The sequence below is a fragment of the Hyla sarda genome, chromosome 4, assembly GCF_029499605.1.
Source record: "Hyla sarda isolate aHylSar1 chromosome 4, aHylSar1.hap1, whole genome shotgun sequence".
Classification (NCBI taxonomy): Eukaryota; Metazoa; Chordata; class Amphibia; order Anura; family Hylidae; genus Hyla; species Hyla sarda.
In genome coordinates this window covers 309,563,108-309,582,617 of record NC_079192.1, presented here as the reverse complement: position 1 = coordinate 309,582,617, position 19,510 = coordinate 309,563,108, and the positions used below count along the sequence as shown (strand labels likewise).

General features: G+C 41.5%; 1 long non-coding RNA gene across 1 annotated transcript in view; it reads right to left on the bottom strand.

The window, feature by feature from the left end:
* Window positions 1–19,510, bottom strand: part of LOC130369493 (uncharacterized) — a 44,427-nt gene that overhangs the window by 5,725 nt on the left and 19,192 nt on the right. The window lies entirely within an intron of this gene.

Here is a 19,510-nt window from a genome sequence, read left to right as displayed (position 1 = left end):
ATTGTTTGTTGACTCTGGTTTCAAGGAACAATGGTCCAGAAAAGACCATTGTATGTTGAAACTTTGGTATGTTGAGACCATTGTAAGTTGAGGGATCTCTGTATATGCATGCCTGCAAAGGTGATTTTACAGCCACTATTTAGGAATTTCCAATATTTTACGAGTTGTGCTACGTGTAAAGGTTTCCATCTAGTGGACACTGGAAGGAACTGAGTGCATTATAAAAAGGTATTCAATTATACATATTACCGTATATCCCGGCGTATAAGACGACTTTTTAACCCCGAATTTTATTCTGAAAAGTCGGGGTTCGTCTTATACGCCGGGTATTGAGGTCCGGGATAGGAAAACTTCTGATTATCTGCCCAGGCCGGCTCCCATGTGTGGCTGCAGGCGGGGGCCGGCCAGAGCAAGTAAAAACTAATACTGTATACTAAAAACCAGGGTGCCTCCAGCTGTTGTGAAACTACAACTCCCAGCACGGCAAAGGCTGTCCGGCCATGCTGGGAGTTGTAGTTTTACAACAGCTGGAGGCCCCCTGGTTTTTAGTATACAGTATTAGTTTTTACTTTATCTGGCCAGTCCCCGCCTGCAGCCACACACGGGAGCCGGCCCAGGCAGATAATCATAGGTATTCCTTTGCCGGACATTCCTGTGTCCCGAAAAATCTTTTCGGGACATAAGGATGTCCGCCGGTCTCTTACCATTCCCCGGTGTCCTCCTTCGGTCCGGTCCTCCGTCTCTATGGTTGTACGCACAGGACGTCAGTGACGTCACATGCCTACAACCATAGAGGCAGAGGAGCGCAGGACCAGGAGGACCGCAGGAGGACGCGTGCCGACCGGGGCCTGGTGAGTGACCGGCCGTGCTATCTTAAGTGATCCGGTCACAGCTCCTCGGTCCCGACACCTACTGCTATGGTCCATAGACCATAGCAGTAGATGGTGACCCGGGCCGGAGGAGCGGTGATCGGAACACTGTGGGGGCAGACCAGTACAGACATACAGCCTGCAGCCATACACTGTATATGGCTGGAAGCTGAATGTCTGATGGGGGGAGCTGCCAATCTAATGTGGGGGGAGCGGCCTACTATTGTGGGGGAACTGCTGACCTAATGTGGGGGGAGCTGCCTATAAATGTGGGGGGAGCTGCCTACAAATGTGGGGGGAGCTGCCTACAAATGTGGAAGGAACTGCCTTCTATTGTGGGGGAAATGCTGACCTAATGTGGGGTGAGCTGCCTACAAATGTGGGGGGAGCTGCCTACAAATGTGGGGGGAGCTGCCTACAAATGTGGAAGGAACTGCCTTCTATTGTGGGGGGAGCTGCCTACAAATGTGGGGGGAGCTGCCTACTATTGTGGGGGAACTGCCTACTATTGTGGGGGAATTGCCTACAAATGTGGGGGAGCTGCCTACTATTGTGGTGGAACTGCTGACCTAATGTGGGGGGAGCTGTCTACAAATGTGGGGGGAGCTGCCTACAATTGTGGGGCAGCTGCCTACTAATGTGTGGGGAGCTGCCTACAAATGTGGGGTAACTGCTGACCTAATGTGGGGTAACTCCCGACCTATTGTGGGGGAGCTGCCTACTATTGTGGGGGAACTATACTGCCTACCTAATGTGGGGGAACATGATGCCTACCTAATGTGGGGGGAAATACAAGGTACCATACATCGCGGTAGGAGGGGTAGTCTTATATGGCGAGTATACCCCAAACTCTATATTTTAACTGTAAAAGTTGGGGCTCGTCTTCTACGCCAAGTCGTCTTATACGCCGGCATATACGGTATTTTTCTCCACTTTATAACAAAGTAGATCAGGAAACAGAAGGTTTTTATTCTTTAACCCATTAAATTTGCTGCCTATTTTTTTCCTTTTAGAAAGCAGATTTCTTTTTTTTTGTATAACTTTTATTTGCTTATTTTCATCAGTGTAGGTGTATGAGAGCTTGTTGTTGTACAAGACAATTTGTAGTTTTTAGTTGTTTCATTTTGGGATACATATGATTTCATGGATTAAATGTAATTTTATCTTTTATTTTTAGCTTCAGAAGGGGGCTTGAATCTATGATCCTACTACTAGGTCTAATATATATACTATTTAGGCATGGCAGGCCTTTCTTAGGCCTCAACCCCAGCTGCCATGGTAACCCATTGGCACCCCACAATTGAGTTGCAAGGTTTCATATGTGGTGATTGAGGGACAAATGTTTAGTCTCTACACTATTTCGAGAGCATAAGTGTATGGTAAAATACATTAAAGCACTGTTTTCTGTGCCGTACCTCTACATTAGTGTTTCCCAACCAGTGTGCCTTCAGCTGTGGCGAAACTACACCTTCCAGCATGCCCGGACAGCCAAAGGCTGTCCGGGCATGCTGGGAGTTGTAGTTTTGCCGCAGCTGGAGGCACCATAGCTGGGAAATACTGCTCTCCATTGAATAAAAAATATGAGGGCACTCCCTTTTTACCTTCCCCATTACGGCACATGTACACAAAGGAGAGTTGTCTGTTTAGTCAGAGAGATAATTATACAGAGTGTGTTGTATTAAAGGGGGTTTCCCATTTAAATAATGTATCACCTATCCACATCCTGGTATTCACACCCCCAGCGATCAAATATATATTGCCTATGTTGTAGATAGTTGATAAATGATTTAGTGGGAACACTCCCTTTTAAACTTTCTGTAAGACATAGACAAGACACAGCATGGCACATTGTAGGAGCCTGTAGAGGTAAGCTAAATGAGCACTGTCATTTAAAAAAAAAAAAATGTTTTATGTGTTGTAGAGACAAGTTTTGATCAGTTGGGGTCCAAGTGTTAAGACCCAGAGTGATCATCAGATACAACATGGAGAAGTCCTTGTTAAGCATGATTTATCTTGTCTCTAAACCACATGAGCGTGATGGTCTCATAATGCAAGTCTATGGGACCATAGGCGGCTCTTCCATTAGGCCACTTAGGCCGCCGACGAAGGAGGGAGCCCCTCCGAAACGCCTTGTCCACACCTGATCTTTTTTATGACCTATAATAAAAAAATTTATAACCTAAAAAAAAAAGCTCCGACTGCTAATTTCCACTCTGCCGGTGTAGCGCTGCAGCGCCGAAATCTAAAAAAATAAAGATTCTGATCCCAACAGTGATCTTCAACCTGCGGACCTCCAGATGTTGCAAAACTACAACTCCCAGCATGTCCGGACAGCCATTGGCTGTCCGGGCATGCTGGGAGTTGTAGTTTTGCAACATCTGGAGGTCTGCAGGTTGAAGACCACTGGATAGGAGGTAGTACTTACGTGTCCCCGCCGCTCCGGACCCGTCACCGCTGCCCTGGATGTTGCTCCATCGCTGTCGCCGCGTCCCCATGGTGTCCCCGACTCTCCGGACGTCTTCTTCCCTGGGATCCATGCTCTCTGTCGCCGTCATCCTGTCGTTACGCACGCCGCTCCTATTGGAGCGCCGGCCAAGCAGGGGATCCCGGAGCAGACACCGAGGCAGATAAGGTCCTGTAAGCTGTTCGGGACGACGCAATTTCACCGCGGCGGTCCCGAACAGCCCGACTGAGCAGCCGGGTTAGTGTCACTTTCCCTTCAGATGCGGCGGTCAGCTTTGATCGCCGCGTCTGAAGGGTTAATACAGGGCATCACTGCGATCTGTGATGTCCTGTATTAGCCACGGGTCCCGGCCATTGATGGCCGCAGGGACCACCGCGATAGGCATGTGTATTCGCCGTATAAGACGCACCAACTTCCCCCCCCCCCCCAGTTTTGGGGACGAAAAAGTGCGTCTTATACGACGAAAAACTTTGACATCTGCACATCCTGAAAGTAAAAGCCAGTTATCCATCCCACCACACCACAAGAGAGCAGCAGAAAGCTGGCATTTGCCCCTGCACTACCCTAGACCATAGTAAAAATATTTATTTTCCATTTTACTGGTGGGTCCTTATTGGAGCTGCCATCAGGGCAGTACTGAGAGTGCTGCCAATAGGCGCCCGGGCTAAATGAAATATATAAATGGGTCAGGTCCTTTTTACGGATTTTGTTAAGATGGGGGCAGAGACTTCAACTGTATGGGGCACCACAATTTCGGATGGTGGTCTTGTTCCTTAGAGCCAGGTTCAGCAAAGTTCAGCAATTTTTCTTATACGCACAGCAGTGATTTATCAATTATTACCATACATTCACACTTTGTGAGCTCACATTGTTTAGTTTGTCTTGAAGGAAATGCTTTCACATTCTTCTACACCCCAGTGAATATTTGCATAATAAGCATAAAATGTCCTACTGGTCATGATAAACTGGTCACTGTTTTTATAGAAATAACCTTCAAGTCAAACTGTTTAAGAAACATGCGTCATTTTATTGGGTACTGTATGATACTAAGGAGCCCTTCTGGCAGTGTATGACATTATCACTTGTGATATTGAAGTGTTATATAAGACTGCCATCTAAGAAGTATAATCTAAAGAGATAGAGGCCCCTTTGTTATCTCACTGAGAGCCCCAACAACACAAGTAAGGTCTCCGGGGCTCATATTATGTGCAAAGCATATGCAATGGAATATAGAAAAATGCCTCAACATTAGGCTCTGCTGAATAATAAACACATCAGAGAATGGTTTATATTCACAATGGAACCATAGCTACTCTGGATACTGTACATTTTCATGCCCTAGCAAATCCTGACAGACCCTATTGACGTATTATGGGGTCGATCAAGTTTGCATCAGGGTTTTGGTATTTTCAGCAGACTGTGCAATTCTCTCTGTCATCTGTAACAGAACCCCTGGCATCAACCGAAAATTGCAAATGCTATTACCCAAAATTTTTAAAAGGCTCCAGAATCCACTTGGAAGACTTATAGTGTGAGTAGGGGATCACTGACTGAGCCCCTGTCTCGCTATCTTGATTGGCTTCTTTGGCTTCTCTTACATTCTGTTCCTTCATACCCGGCTGATATTAAGGCATTGTTATAGATAATAAAAGGACTGACTTGGCGTTCTGAGTGCAGTCTAGCGACGATAGAAGTCATAGGACTGTGTACCAAGATTTTCCAACCGGATGTGTCAACACAGTTAGGCTGTAATGTTCAGGGAAGGATGGCAATTGTATTGATTTTATATGTGAGGCATTACTTTTTGTTTTGGGGTATAATGGTTTTAAATTTGGTGAGGGGTGGTATGCCCAGAGGACAGGCACAGCCATGAATACACCCTTGGCACCTACACTGTCAATTGTATTTCTTGCAATGTGGGAAGAACTATTAATTTACCAGCCATCAAATAGATTTATAAAATAGATTGACCACTAGTCTAGGTTTATAGACGACGTTGCAATAGTTTGGGCAGGCTCTAAAAATGGGTTCTATGATTTTGTTTCTTACATTAACAACAATGACCTGAATATGCAATTCACTGCTAATTTTGGGGGGTTGCAGGTTTCTGAATTTAATTTTTTTAATTTTTTTTTATTTCTGAATGTAATTTTGAGTGGTACTGACAAGTGACTTGAAGTGAATGAATATAGAATACCCACCTGTACTAATGCCCTATTACACTTTCACAGTTTCCATCTTGTCCATGTCACCAGGTCTTTGCCCCAAGGGCAGTCCCTGATGTTATGGCAGAATAAGTCTGACTATGCATAATTCTAAGAAAAGTCCTGTGATCTCATGAGCTGACTCAGATTGAGAGGTTATGATGAGGGGACCATTTCTAATGCTTTTTTCGAAGGCTATGAAACCAGAAAGAGGTAGTTTGATTTTTGGTTAGAGGAGAAAGAATAAGCAGAAATTATCACAAGTTTTATTTCCGTTGAGTATAGCCTAATGTTTGAGACTATTGAGGGGGAGAGGGCACTTAGAAAGAACTGGCATATTTGGCAGTCGGATTCTAATTTATTTGGGCTAACTGCTGAACCTCCACTGGTGTCAGTCCGTAGAGCTAGGAATCTCAGAGAAAAGCTAGTGAGTGGCTGTGTAACTGAGCAACGCAGCAACTCAATACAATGGGGATTACCCAAGTGAAACTTTAAATGTAACGATTGTTCCTTTTGTTAGTACATGCATATTTCCTGTTCTGTCTATTTGGGGGGGGGGGGGGGGGGGGGGAGTTCCATATGAGATTACTGACTTCATAACCTGTAGGTCAGATTTTGCTGTCTATGCGATTCATGCAATTTCTTTAATATTGGTAAAACAATTTGCCGGGATTATTGTGGATTAATGGGATTGGTCGAACAGGAATTAAAGAGTGTCACATGAAATGATTGTAGCGTTAGGAGCATTAGTGTTAGTGTTTTGACTCGTCCTCCCGTGTTATACTTGCTGTTGAGCAATTAAAAAGAGGTTTTACTTGCAAGTTTGTTCCATTTGCTGTGAATTCTTCTAATCTTGTTAGCAAATTTATTACAAAATAGCAATTAAAAGTAGAACAAAAAGTAAAAGCCCTGAAGTTACAGGGTTATTCCAGGAAAAAACATATATATATATATATAGTATCAACTGGCTCCAGAAAGTTAAATAGATTTGTAAATTACTTCTATTACATTTTTTAAGCCTTCCAGTACTTATCAGCTGCTAAAGTTGAGTTGTTCTTTTTTTGTCTAACTGCTCTCTGATGACACCTGTCTCGGGAGCTGTCCAGAGTAGGTGCGAATCCTCATAGCAAACCTGTTATGCTCCAGACAGTTCCTAAGACATACAGAGGTGTCAGCAGAGAGCACTGTTGTCAGACAGAAAAGAACAATTCAACTTCCGCAGCTGATAACTATTGGAAGGGTTAAGATTTTTTTAATAGAAGTAATTTATAAATCTGTTTAACTTTCTGGAGCCAGTTGATCTAAAAAGAAAGTTTTTTTCCTGAAATACCCCTTTAAATTAGAAGAAGATCAGCAAAGTATTAAGCATTGTCACAAAAAAAAAAAAAAAAACTTTTTATATGTCATAGACATACCAAAGGCTTTGATTAGTGGGGTTTGGGCATTCAGACCCCAATCTATCGCAAGAACGCAGAGAAGCGTATGTGAAGCTGGTTTTCTCCTGGCTCTGTGTAATGTGACCTAGATTGTCATACGATGTCAGTCTACAGGACCATCTCACTCCCCACCTATACTAGCCATCATTTACACCTTAAAGGGGTACACCACTGGCCAGTGTGGAACTAAATGTTCCGAACGGTGTTTTCTCACTACTCCCATAGACTTGCATTGAGGGGGCATGGTCGTGATGTCACGAGGGGGGGGGGGGGGGTGTGGAAGACCCCCGCAGCGCGAAAACAGCGTTTGGAACGTTTAGTTCCACACTAGCCAGTGGAGTACCCCTTTAATAAAAACTTTTAAATTGTCTCTATAATATAGCAAACATTACATGTACACTCTGAGTTAAAAGAAAAGGCACAAAAAACAAACAAACCAACAAACATAAAGTAAATGTTTTTTTTTTTTTTTAGCTTTTATAGTGCAGTATAAGGCTTCTTTCACACTACAAAATCCTCCGTTTTTAAACATCCGTAGGAAGATCCGTGTGAAAATCAGCTGAAAACGGCAGTAACAAAATCCTATACGTCCGTTAGAAAATCCCATCATAATCTATGGGATTTTCTAATATCCGTATGCATCCGTTATAGTCCGTTATTGATAACGGACATTAGTTTGTTACGGAAGATAGTTACGGAAGAAATAGTTCATGAGCCATTTCTTCCGTAACTATCTTCCGTAACAAACTAATGTCCGTTATCAATAACGGACTATAACGGATTCATACGGATATTAGAAAATCCCATAGATTATAATGGGATTTTCTAACGGACGTATAGGATTTTGTTACTGCCGTTTTCAGCTGATTTTCACACGGATCTTCCTACGGATGTTTAAAAACGGAGGATTTTGTAGTGTGAAAGAAATTATTATTAGAGAATAATGGAGAGGCTCTTGTGTATGCCTTTTGCTTAGATCTCTAGGGAGGTTATAAAAGAGTTTATCTGTTATTTACAAAATTATTTATTGTAAAAAGGTTAACTGGGCAAGTCTGGATGTAGATCCAGATGAGATATATAAAATTGTCCTCTATGCATAAGAATACATTTAGGATAATCCTATCTTAGTCCACGCACAGGGGTTAGAGAGGGTTCAGAATGTCCAAGGGAGAGTCATTTGGAGGGTGACTTTTTACATTTGATGTGGTCATGTATGAAACATAGGCGTGCGCACAGGGTGTGCCGGGTGTGCCCAGGCACACCCTAATCACTGCGGCCGTGGAGCAAAAGGGGCAGATGCCCCGGGCCCTGTAATTCCTGGGGGCCCAAAAGCAGCTCGCCCCTTTTGCCCCATGGGCCCTGCCCTGATAAAGCTGATAAAGGCTGGCGGGCCAGGCGTCAGGGGCCCGGTCAAAATGTTAGTGGGAGGGGGCCCAGGGGGAAGGAGAGGGCCCGGGGAAGGCTACCTTTTTATGTTCGCCGCCGTCGTCACTCATCCCCAGGCAGCCAGTACCGCAATGGCTGTCTGGGAGTTGGTCACGTGACGTGCGACGTCACGGGCGGCATCATAGAGAGGAGCGGAGCAGAGAGAGTCTCCCGCTCCTCTCAGTCCCCACACGGCCGCCCCCAGGATCCAGGCCGCAGCAGGGGACCCACCGCCGGATATGTGAGTATGTAGTATAATGTGTGTGTGTTGGGGGGTATTTATTATATAGTGTGAGGGGGGATTTATTATATAGTGTGGGGGGGGATTTATTATATAGTGTGTGTGTGTGTGTGGGGTGCGGGGGATTTATTATATAATGTGAGGTGGGATTTATTATATAGTGTGGGGGGGATTTATTATATAATGTGAGGGGGGATTTATTATATAATGTGGGGGGGGATTTATTATATAATGTGAGGGGGGATTTATTATATAATGTGGGGGGGGGATTTATTATATAGTGTGGGGGGGATTTATTATATAATGTGAGGGGGGATTTATTATATAATGTGGGGGGGATTTATTATATAGTGTGGGGGGGATTTATTATATAATGTGAGGGGGGATTTATTATATAGTGTGGGGGGGATTTATTATATAATGTGAGGGGGGATTTATTATATAGTGTGAGGGGGGATTTATTATATAATTTGAGGGGGGATTTATTATATAGTGTGGGGGGGATTTATTATATAATGTGAGGGGGGATTTATTATATAGTGTGGGGGGGATTTATTATATAATGTGAGGGGGGATTTATTATATAATGTGAGGGGGGATTTATTATATAATGTGAGGGGGGATTTATTATATAATGTGGGGGGGGATTTATTATATAATGTGAGGGGGGATTTATTATATAATGTGAGGGGGGATTTATTATATAATGTGGGGGGGGATTTATTATATAATGTGAGGGGGGATTTATTATATAATGTGGGGGGGGATTTATTATATAGTGTGGGGGGGGGGATTTATTATATAATGTGAGGGGGTATTTATTATATAGTGTGAGGGGGGATTTATTATATAATGTGAGGGGGGATTTATTATATAGTGTGGGGGGGATTTATTATATAATGTGAGGGGGGATTTATTATATAGTGTGGGGGGGATTTATTCTATAATGCGAGGGGGGATTTATTATATAGTGTGGGGGGGGATTTATTATATAATGTGAGGGGGGATTTATTATATAGTGTGAGGGGGGATTTATTATATAGTGTGGGGGGATTTATTATATAGTGTGTGTGTGTGTGTGGGGTGGGGGGGATTTATTATATAATGTGAGGGGGGATTTATTATATAGTGTGGGGGGGATTTATTATATAATGTGAGGGGGGATTTATTATATAGTGTGGGGGGGATTTATTATATAATGTGAGGGGGGATTTATTATATAATGTGGGGGGGATTTATTATATAATGTGAGGGGGGATTTATTATATAATGTGGGGGGGGATTTATTATATAGTGTGGGGGGGGATTTATTATATAATGTGAGGGGGTATTTATTATATAGTGTGAGGGGGGATTTATTATATAATGTGAGGGGGGATTTATTATATAGTGTGGGGGGGATTTATTATATAATGTGAGGGGGGATTTATTATATAGTGTGGGGGGGATTTATTATATAATGCGAGGGGGGATTTATTATATAGTGTGGGGGGGGGATTTATTATATAATGTGAGGGGGGATTTATTATATAGTGTGAGGGGGGATTTATTATATAGTGTGGGGGGGATTTATTATATAGTGTGTGTGTGTGTGTGGGGTGGGGGGGATTTATTATATAATGTGAGGGGGGATTTATTATATAGTGTGGGGGGGATTTATTATATAATGTGAGGGGGGATTTATTATATAGTGTGGGGGGGATTTATTATATAATGTGAGGGGGGATTTATTATATGGTGTGGGGGGGATTTATTATATAATGTGAGGGGGGATTTATTATAAAGTGTGGGGGGGATTTATTATATAATGTGAGGGGGGATTTATTATATAGTGTGAGGGGGGATTTATTATATAGTGTGGGGGGGATTTATTATATAATGTGAGGGGGGATTTATTATATAGTGTGGGAGGGATTTATTATATAGTGTGTGTGTGTGTGTGGGGTGCGGGGGATTTATTATATAATGTGAGGTGGGATTTATTATATAGTGTGGGGGGGATTTATTATATAATGTGAGGGGGGATTTATTATATAATGTGGGGGGGGATTTATTATATAATGTGAGGGGGGATTTATTATATAATGTGGGGGGGGATTTATTATATAGTGTGGGGGGGATTTATTATATAATGTGAGGGGGGATTTATTATATAATGTGGGGGGGATTTATTATATAGTGTGGGGGGGATTTATTATATAATGTGAGGGGGGATTTATTATATAGTGTGGGGGGGATTTATTATATAATGTGAGGGGGGATTTATTATATAGTGTGAGGGGGGATTTATTATATAATTTGAGGGGGGATTTATTATATAGTGTGGGGGGGATTTATTATATAATGTGAGGGGGGATTTATTATATAGTGTGGGGGGGATTTATTATATAATGTGAGGGGGGATTTATTATATAATGTGAGGGGGGATTTATTATATAATGTGAGGGGGGATTTATTATATAATGTGGGGGGGGATTTATTATATAATGTGAGGGGGGATTTATTATATAATGTGAGGGGGGATTTATTATATAATGTGGGGGGGGATTTATTATATAATGTGAGGGGGGATTTATTATATAATGTGGGGGGGGATTTATTATATAGTGTGGGGGGGGGGATTTATTATATAATGTGAGGGGGTATTTATTATATAGTGTGAGGGGGGATTTATTATATAATGTGAGGGGGGATTTATTATATAGTGTGGGGGGGATTTATTATATAATGTGAGGGGGGATTTATTATATAGTGTGGGGGGGATTTATTCTATAATGCGAGGGGGGATTTATTATATAGTGTGGGGGGGGATTTATTATATAATGTGAGGGGGGATTTATTATATAGTGTGAGGGGGGATTTATTATATAGTGTGGGGGGATTTATTATATAGTGTGTGTGTGTGTGTGGGGTGGGGGGGATTTATTATATAATGTGAGGGGGGATTTATTATATAGTGTGGGGGGGATTTATTATATAATGTGAGGGGGGATTTATTATATAGTGTGGGGGGGATTTATTATATAATGTGAGGGGGGATTTATTATATAATGTGGGGGGGATTTATTATATAATGTGAGGGGGGATTTATTATATAATGTGGGGGGGGATTTATTATATAGTGTGGGGGGGGATTTATTATATAATGTGAGGGGGTATTTATTATATAGTGTGAGGGGGGATTTATTATATAATGTGAGGGGGGATTTATTATATAGTGTGGGGGGGATTTATTATATAATGTGAGGGGGGATTTATTATATAGTGTGGGGGGGATTTATTATATAATGCGAGGGGGGATTTATTATATAGTGTGGGGGGGGGATTTATTATATAATGTGAGGGGGGATTTATTATATAGTGTGAGGGGGGATTTATTATATAGTGTGGGGGGGATTTATTATATAGTGTGTGTGTGTGTGTGGGGTGGGGGGGATTTATTATATAATGTGAGGGGGGATTTATTATATAGTGTGGGGGGGATTTATTATATAATGTGAGGGGGGATTTATTATATAGTGTGGGGGGGATTTATTATATAATGTGAGGGGGGATTTATTATATGGTGTGGGGGGGATTTATTATATAATGTGAGGGGGGATTTATTATAAAGTGTGGGGGGGATTTATTATATAATGTGAGGGGGGATTTATTATATAGTGTGAGGGGGGATTTATTATATAGTGTGGGGGGGATTTATTATATAATGTGAGGGGGGATTTATTATATAGTGTGGGGGGGATTTATTATATAGTGTGAGGGGGGATTTATATAGTGTGGGGGGGATTTATTATATAATGTGAGGGGGGATTTATTATATAGTGTGGGGGGGATTTATTATATATTGTGAGGGGGGATTTATTATATAATGTGAGGGGGGATTTATTATACAATGTGAGAAGGGAGGACATTATGCATGTGAGGGGAGGATAATAGTGATTATTATAATCCTCCCCTCACATATATGTAACATCTCCCCCTCACATGTATAATCTGATAACCCCCTCCTCACATTGATAATCCCTTCACATATAATCTGAGTATGATATTATATATATATATGTGAGGGGATAATCAATGTGAGGAGGGGATTATCAGATTATATATGTGAGGGGGAGATGTTACATATATGTGAGGGGAGGATTATAATAATCACTATTATCCTCCCCTCACATGCATAATCTGATAATCCCCTCCCCCGTACGTATCCTGTACTGATCCTGAGTTATATCCTGTATTATACTCCAGAGCTGTACTCACTATTCTGCTGGTGAGGTCACTGTGTACATACATTACATTACTGATCCTGTACTGATCCCGAGTGTGTGTGGGATGGGGGTGGGGGACCGGGGGGACCAAAAAAAATTGCTTGCCCAGGGTCCAATCAAAATTAAAGACGGCCCTGTCCATTATACATACACTATACAGCAATCATACCTCGATTATACTTACACTGTACAGCAATCATACATCCATTATACATACACTGTACAGCAATCATACCTCCATTATACTTACACTGTACAGCAATCATACCGCCATTATACATACACTGTACAGCAATCATACCTCCATTATACATACACTGTACAGCAATCATACATCCATTATACTTACACTGTACAGCAATCATACATCCATTATACATACACTGTACAGCAATCATACCGCCATTATACTTACACTGTACAGCAATCATACCTCCATTATACTTACACTGTACAGCAATCATACCTCCATTATACTTACACTGTACAGCAATCATACATCCATTATACTTACACTGTACAGCAATCATACCGCCATTATACATACACTGTACAGCAATCATACCTCCATTATACATACACTGTACAGCAATCATACCTCCATTATACATACACTGTACAGCAATCATACCGCCATTATACTTACACTGTACAGCAATCATACCTCCATTATACTTACACTGTACAGCAATCATACCGCCATTATACATACACTGTACAGCAATCATACCTCCATTATACATACACTGTACAGCAATCATACCGCCATTATACAAATTGTACAGCAATCATACCGCCATTATACATACACTGTACAGCAATCATACCGCCATTATACATACACTGTACAGCAAGCATACCGCCATTATACATACACTGTACAGCAAGCATACATCCATTATACATACACTGTACAGCAAGCATACATCCATTATACTTACACTGTACAGCAATCATACATCCATTATACATAAACTGTACAGCAATCATACCTCCATTATACATACACTGTACAGCAAGCATACCTCCATTATACATACACTGTACAGCAAGCATACCACCATTATACATACACTGTACAGCAAGCATACCTCCATTATACATACACTGTACAGCAATCATACATCCATTATACATACACTGTACAGCAATCATACATTCATTATGCATACACTGTACAGCAATCATACCGCCATTATACATACACTGTACAGCAAGCATACCACCATTATACTTACACTGTACAGCAAGCATACCACCATTATACATACACTGTACAGCAATCATACCTCCATTATACATACACTGTACAGCAAGCATACCACCATTATACATACACTATACAGCAAGCATACCGCCATTATACATACACTGTACAGCAATCATACATCCATTATACATACACTGTACAGCAATCATACATTCATTATGCATACACTGTACAGCAATCATACCGCCATTATACATACACTGTACAGCAAGCATACCACCATTATACATACACTGTACAGCAAGCATACATCCATTATACATACACTGTACAGCAATCATAACTCCATTATACATACACTGTACAGCAATCATACCTCCATTATACATACACTGTACAGCAATCATACCGCCATTATACATACACTGTACAGCAATCATACATCCATTATACATACACTGTACAGCAATCATACATCCATTATACATACACTGTACAGCAATCTTACCACCATTATACATACACTGTACAGCAAGCATACATCCATTATACATACACTGTACAGCAAGCATACCACCATTATACATACACTGTACAGCAAGCATACCACCATTATACATACACTGTACAGCAATCATACATCCATTATACATACACTGTACAGCAATCATACCTCCATTATACATACACTGTACAGCAAGCATACCACCATTATACATACACTGTACAGCAATCATACATCCATTATACATACACTGTACAGCAATTATACATACACTGTACAGCAATTATACATACACTGTACAGCAATCATACATCCATTATACATACACTGTACAGCAATCATACCTCCATTATACATACACTGTACAGCAAGCATACCACCATTATACATACACTGTACAGCAAGCATACCACCATTATACATACACTGTACAGCAAGCATACCGCCATTATACATACACTGTCTGTGACTGTACAGCAATCATACATCCAATCCATTATTAATGGATTGGATGTATGATTGCTGTACAGTCACAGTGTATGTATAATGGTGGTATGCTTGCTGTACAGTGTATGTATAATGGATGTATGATTGCTGTACAGTGTATGTATAATGGAGCCTCCAATCCAAAAAAAAAGCCTCCAATCCAAAAAAAAGTTTTAATAAAGTTTTTCATTTTGTTTGTATTGATATTTATGAGTGTAGGTATGTTTATGTATGTGTGCATGCAAGCAAGAGTGTGTGTGTATATATATCACACACACGCATGCGCTGCGTGAGTTTGTGCTTTAGGGTGCACACCCTAATGCAATAGGCTGCGCACGCCTATGGTATGAAATGTTTGGAAGAATGTGGAATTTTGAATTTGGAGAGTAAAGTAAAGCAAAAGCTTCTACCATCATCCCTTGTATGTGCTAAAGGAGAACAAGCAGTTCATTATGACATTTTTTTTCTATGCAAGAATGAATGTTATTAGAAAGTTTATTCACCCATAAACTGAAGAATACAGCAAAGTTTTATTCCCATAAAGGGGTATTCCAGTGGAAAACATTTTTTTTAAATCAACTGGGGGCAGAAAGTTGAACAGATTTGTAAATTACTTCAATTTAAGAATCTTAACCCTTCCAGTACTTATCAGCTGCTGTATAATACATACAGAGTTAGTTACAGAATTAAAATTGTTTACACTGAAAAATCGACATTGCAGGAGACTCACAAGCACAGAAGCTGAATGCTGTCCCTGATAGCTACAAGGTACTCAGGACCGTTTATATTATTTATCCCTTTAGGTTTGTCCCCCAGTACAGTTGTCCCCCAGGTTGTCGAATTTAGTAAGGTAGCCTCCCCGTTAGCTCGGTCCCCTCAGTAGTTAGGTATGTTCCGCATTAAGTAGATCCCCCAGTACTGTAGGTCCCATTAGGCAGATAGTTTAGTTACCTTTTCTCCACTAATTCTCCCTGCACCAAACTTAAAAAAACTAAAAAAAAAACAAATTTTTTCCTTGCTTCCACGCAGGGCACCATGGCTTTCTCCTTCCTTCCATATTCTTGTCAATGATGTCATCACATGCGCCTTTACCGGGATACAGAAGTCATGAGCCACCCTTTGCTGCCTGTAGCCTACAGGTGTAAGCGATGGGGCTAATTGCTTTTTTTTTTCTGTCAAAGCTTTCAGTTGTGTATACGTCTTAACTTCTGCATAGGGTTAAAAGGGACAATTGAAAGTCTGGGGATAGGGGCACAAACCTGTGCCTGGAATCCTCAGGGGGCTTAACCCCATAAGGACCAGGCCAATTTTCACTGTGGGACCAGAGCGTTTTTTGCACATCTGACCACTGTCACTTCAAGCATTAATAACTCTGGGATGCTTTTACCTTTCATTCTGATTCCGAGATTGTTTTTTCATGACATATTCTACTTTATGTTAGTGATATAATTTTGTCGATACTTGCATCATTTCTTGGTGAAAAATTCCAAAATTTGATGAAAAAATTAAAAATTTTGAATTTTTCTAACTTTGAAGCTCTCTGCTTGTAAGGAAAATAGACATTCCATATAAATTATATTTTTATTCACAAATACAATATGTCTACTTTATGTTTGCATCATAAAGTTGACATGTTTTCACTTTTGGAAGATCAGAGGGCTTCAAAGTATAGCAGCAATTTTCCAATTTTTCACAAAATCTTCAAAATCGGAATTTTTCATGGACCAGTTCAGGTTTGAAGTGGATTTGAAGGGTCTTCCTATTAGAAATACCCCACAAATGACTCTGTTATAAAAACTGCGCCCCTCAAAGTATTCAAAATGACATTCAGTAAGTGTGTTAACCCTTTAGGTGTTTCACAGGAATAACAGCAAAATAAAGGGGAAAATTCAAAATCTTCATTTTATACACTCGCATGTTTTTGTAGACCCAGTTTTTGAATTTTTACAAGAGGTAAAAGGAGACAAATCCTCTCAAAATGTGTAACCCAATTTCTCTCGAGTAAGGAAATACTTCATATGTGTATGTCAAGTGTTCGGCGGGCGCAGTAGGGCTCAGAAGGGAAGGAGCGACATTGGGATTTTCAAGAGTGAATTTTTTTTAAATGGTTTTTGGGGGGCATGTCACATTTAGGAAGCCCCTATGGAGCCAGAACAGCAGAAACCCCCCACATGGCATACCATTTTGGAAACTACACCCCTTAAGGCACGTAACAAGGGGTCCAGTGAGCCTTAACACCCCACAGATGTTTGAGGACTTTTCATTAAAGTCGGATGTGTAAATGAAAAAAAATGTATCCACTAAAGTGCAGTTTTTTCCCAAATTTACCATTTTAATAAAGGGTAATGGGAGAAAATGCCCCCCAAAATTTGTAACCCCATCTCTTCTGAGTATGGAAACACCCCATGTTAGGATGTAAAATGCTCTGCGGGCAAACTACAATGCTCAGAAGAGAAGGAGTCACATTTGGGTTTTTGAAAGCAAATTTTGCTGAAATGGTTTTTGTCGCATTTAGGAAGCCCCTATGGTACCAAAACAGAAAAAAAACACATGGCATACTATTTTGGAAACAACACCCCTCAAGGAACGTAACAAGGGGTACAGTGAGCCTTAAAACTTCACAGGTATTTCACAACTTTTTGTTAACGTAGGATGTGCAAATGAAAAAAAAAATTTTTTCACTAAAATGTTGTTTTTTCCCCAAATTTTACATTTTTACAAGGGATAATAGGAGAAAATGACCCCCAAAATTTGTAACCTCATTTCTTCTGAGTATGGAAATACCCCATGTGTGGACATCAAGTGCTCTGCTGGCGGACTACAATGCTCAGAAGAGGAGGAGCGCCATTGAGCTTTTGGAAAGGGAATTTGTTTGGAATGGAAGCCCCCCCCCCCCGTGGTGCCAGAACAGTGGACCCCCCCACATGTGACCCCATTTTGGAAACTACACCCCTCACAGAATTTAATAAGGGGTGCAGTGAGTATTTACACCTGTGGTGTCCCGGTACCGTATTACATACGTTACCTTTTGGTGAGGTCCCCAAAGTCAGAGTTCCTAGGAACAGTGGGGGTCCTCTTCTTTAGTTAACCCCTCATCACCCCTCAGTTAGCTAGAATTTATGTAAATATAAATGTAAAGATGTATATTTAATATTCCTACCTTGTTTGTGTCGCAGGACCTGCGGGTCATGTGACCGGGTTACAGAACTCTATGGTTTTGCTAAAGGACCTTTGGTTGTTCTAGTCAGGTGATCACCCACAATCCATTGTAACGGTGAGTGACAGCTGATATGGACCAATCCAAAACGGCCCAGCCCCTGCCCATATAAGGGAACTGCGCCATTTTGTCCCTCTCTTGTTCCTGCGCTGCCAAGCAAGCAGCATCATTGCTCTTGGGTTGCTGACTCTGGACGAGGTAGGACCTGCACAGCTTTCAAGACAATTTCTAGGCCAAAGCCTTGCGGCCTAGGACTGCGCTAGAGACGGATAGTTCTTACAATTCCCCGCTATCTCCGCAAGACCTCTGGACCTAATCTAACCCCTAAATCCAGCGGATCTATGCAAATACAATCCTCCTAATCTTAAGAGAACTTTCCGGTCCTAAGCAACTGTCAGTCACTGCTGTGCTATCTATATAGACTCTGTTATCTGGACTGTTAACGATACAGCATGTATAGAAATTCTTCAGTAAAGTTCCTGCAAGTTTTAAGTTCATCACTGCTGTGGACAATCCATTTGTTTTACACTCACCTATCACTCTTGGTAAGGGTGGCGATAGGCCCAGCATCACTACAGAGTTTTAACCCTCACCTTGGCGTCACGAGTGACAAGGCTTAACAGCCTATTGAACAGCAACACCCCAACTACCCTACACCCCCACAAGGCTTTCCACATAGTGCTTCACTACAAAGCCTTTTTGGCGTCTGACGAACAGGATTCGGGTGTGTGCCTGATACTGTTGCCACTAGTGAAACTGTACTCCCCCCAATATAACGGACTTTATTCATGTGCTGCAAACCACATTTCTGTGTACAAGAGCGGTGTGCAATACAAGGGGGCCACGCGAAAAGTAAGGGGGGAGGCAAATATTTATTCACAGCAAGAATGTGCAAACTGCGAAATGAATACATGCTACGATCCTCTGGTCCAGTCAGCAAAGGAAGAGTTAACCTGCTGCCGGAGAAGCGCGCAAAAAAGTCCCGCGCTGCGCCACGTCCCGCCCCTGGGCGTGGCTGTCAAGTTGCTGTATCGCAGCCGAAAGGGAACTTGGAAACAGAGTAGTTGTTTCTAGGAGGACAGGAAGTCGGGGCTGCACCAATGAAGTCCTTCCTGCTGGCCGCCATTTTGGGGAAGCCCAGTATAAAGGACACCCTGCACAGCGACCTCTTCAGTCTGCACAAGG